Source organism: Castor canadensis, chromosome 14 (genome assembly GCF_047511655.1).
Source record: "Castor canadensis chromosome 14, mCasCan1.hap1v2, whole genome shotgun sequence".
NCBI lineage: Eukaryota > Metazoa > Chordata > Mammalia > Rodentia > Castoridae > Castor > Castor canadensis.
The window spans coordinates 24,604,872-24,608,269 of record NC_133399.1 but is presented as its reverse complement, the minus strand read 5'-3'; positions in this window follow the sequence as shown (position 1 = coordinate 24,608,269).

The following is a 3,398-nucleotide window of genomic DNA, read 5'->3' as shown; positions in this document are numbered from 1 at the left end:
CTCCTGACCTCCACCTCCCAAGTAGATAGGATTACAGTCTTCATCCATCACACCCAACCTTTCATTTTATTTCTGAGATAAGGTCTCTCTGACTGTTTGCCCTGAACTTCTTGCTTCCATCTTCTGAGTAGCTGGCATTACAAACATGGACCACCTCACCTGACTCTACAAAGCAACAGTAATGGGAGTTTTTCTGGCCAGATCAAGTAATAATAGAGGGAAGCTCAGATTTTTAAGAAGGGATGACAAATGTTCTAAATAAACTATATATTTCAGCTCCTATTAATGAAATTTAGGACATGATCTGTTTTAAATGTCATGAGGCTAGCAGTTGGAAAGGCAATCTCTTCTATGATCTAATACACTGTCGATTAAGAAACACAGGGTAAAATCTAACCACTTTGAAAACTTAGACAACTTTTTGCATCTGTGAGAAAATTCCAGTTAAGTCACATTGGGGGAAGAGCAAACCATGTGTATGGTCCATGCTTTCCTTTGGGAAACAAGGCAGACAATCACCTCTCAAAATGGGCCAAGAGGAGTTTCATATCCTTATCACCACATTAACTCTAATTAGCAAACTTAGTCTCTGTGTCTAACAGAAAATAACTACTTACACCAGATTTTGCAAATAACCGTATGGTTTGTGAGGAACTTGTTTAAAAGACACAGAAATACTTAAATCTGAGAACCATGTATCTATAAAGGAAATATGAAGAATAATATTTTCACTTATGTACCCAGGATGAATCTTAAACTAAAAATTCATGTGCTTGTCTAGGTATCTAGATATATTAAAAGTCATCTTAAATTTCCATTTCCTCTGGGCTCTTAAGGTACCTAAACTGATAACTGGTTTCCAGCTCTGACTGAGGTATGACAGACCTCTAATTCATCTATTATTTAAGAGTTTCTGCCCTCTGCTTTGTTCTGTTTCTTTCTCCAAGATTTTACTGAATTCTTCTCCCTTATATCTTATATTGTGTACTTCGATGTTTATGAATCTCTGAGGTAGCCATTGACTTTGGGGTACTTCAGTTTTAGTCCTGTAAAAATTATCTAGGATTAAGAATTACTAAAGAATAGGGATCTTGAATTCTTGTACAAAACAGGAGAAAAGACAAACATAAGATTACACAAATCAGCCTGATACTAGTGGCTCATGCTTGTAATAATAGCTACTCAAGAGACAGAGATCCGGATGATCACTGTTCAAACCCAGCCCTTGGCAAATAGAGACGCTTTCTTGAAAATAATTAACACAAAACAAGGATGGTGGAGTGGCTCAAGTCCTGAGTTTGAATCCCATTACTGCCAAAAAAGATTACACAAATCAGTCTCCACAAATGAACCCACTATATTCCTATTCAGTTTCTTTTAAGGTAATGTATGCTGCATTTTATAACAATGAACACTACTTTATAGAAATGAATTATCTGTATTTGCATATGGTTATATGGGTAAATGTCATATAATGTTGAGTGAGAGAATCCAGACATAAAATAGTATGTACTATACAGTTATATTTATATAAAATACCCAAACAAGCAAAACTCTTTTTTGGAAACGAGGATAGTGACAACCTTTCAAGGTGATTTTCCATTCTGCAATCTGGGAGCTGAGTACATTTATGTATACAATTTGTAAAAGTTCTTCTAGTTGTACACTTCAAGTTTGCTATTATCTCTAATAAGTTCTTAGATGTAAACCTAGAAGATGTCAACATTATGAAACTTAAACTGTGTGGAATCATCTTGTTCTTCAAAGACTTTTTTCTCCTCCTTTTAATCCCTATTCCCCACTGTAAAGATATTTAGTTAGGAAAACCTGCATTATGCAGTAGTCTAGGGGAGTGTACAAGTCAGTCATTCAGTCAATGAAAATATTCATTACACCAAAATGTCCCAGGAGTAAGTTGCAGTACATTCCATCTTGTAGCACACATGCTCACAGTGCTAGTCAACCTCAAGTCTATGTTAAACCTTTCTCTTTATAAGGCATATAGAACTAATATGAGCTCCCTTTGAGACACTGCACCCATGACACAAGGATGAAAGGCCTCTGCTAGGTCTTCCATCTTTCCAGATACCTTCGTCATGGAACAGCTGCCCCACGAGGTGCAGTGCTGGTTCATTCTAAGGCCCAGCTGTCTGGCTTTGGTCCACCATCTGAGTGGTGAGTGCTTTCCCATGACTTCATTCAGCCTTCTTTCAGCAAAAGTTTTCATTCCTGAGCACAAATTTGGTACAAATGTAAGGACCCAAACTTCAACACAAATGTGATATTCCTTAATCTGCCTTTGTCACTTTGAACCGAGTAGGAGCCCCAGTAAAGAGCATTATTGCCTTTCCAGAAAGAAAAATTTGTGTCCCAGAAATAATAAATTTAAAGGGCACTTGAGAGATCACTGAAGCCACCTCCCTGCCACCTGACAGGTTGTTGGCATCACCTGAATGTAATATGAGGACTGGCAGAGTGGCTCAAGTGGTAAGAATGCCTGCCTAGAAAGTGTGAGGCACTGAATTCAAATCCCAGTGCCAAGAAGAAAAAAACACTTTTACAAAGGTGTTGGAGTGGGTCAAATATTAAGAGTATCTGCCTAGCAAGCATGAGGCCCTGAGTTCAAACTGCAGTCCCTCCAAGAAAAAAAAAAGCAATTTTGAATGCCATGTTAATTTCTTCATCTCTGTTTGATCCATTTGGTGGAGCAATAATGAAATTCTAGATTTTTCATTTTTCTAATTTTTAACCTCATTGCAGAATGAAACACTACTTTAAGAAATATTTGTAGCTGTGTGAGTTTATTACTGGATCTTCAGTTCTATTCCTTTGGTTTATGTGTCTGTTCTTTTGCCACTACCATGTTGTTTATTTGTTACTGTACTATAGTATTTCTTGAAGTCAGATATTGTGATACTTCCAGCAGTGTTCTTTTTTGGTTGAGGCTGCTTTGGTAATTTGGGGTCTTTTTGCTTTCCATATGAATCTTAGGATTTTTTGTTCTATTTTCTATGAAAAATGTCATAGGAATTTTCATGTGAATTCCATTGAATTTGGAAATGGCTTTAGTAATACATCCCCAAATAATCATTCATTTAATGATTAAATTATTTTTCTTCTCTCTCTCTCTCTCTCTTTTCCAAAACAACCAAATATTTATTATTTTCCAAACTTTGCTCATGTGACACATAGGTCAAGTGATTTGTGGTTTACCCTGTGTTCACTTAGTAGTATAAGCACAGAATGGTAAAGTGAGGCACATGTATTGTGCATATTATGGAACTTCAATGTTGATTTCCTAATACCCACCCAGAGCACTGTCCTTCACTGCAAGAAATGGAATGGAAATAACATTTGTGCTTCTTTCCTTACTTCTCATATTACTACTAAATTGTTCT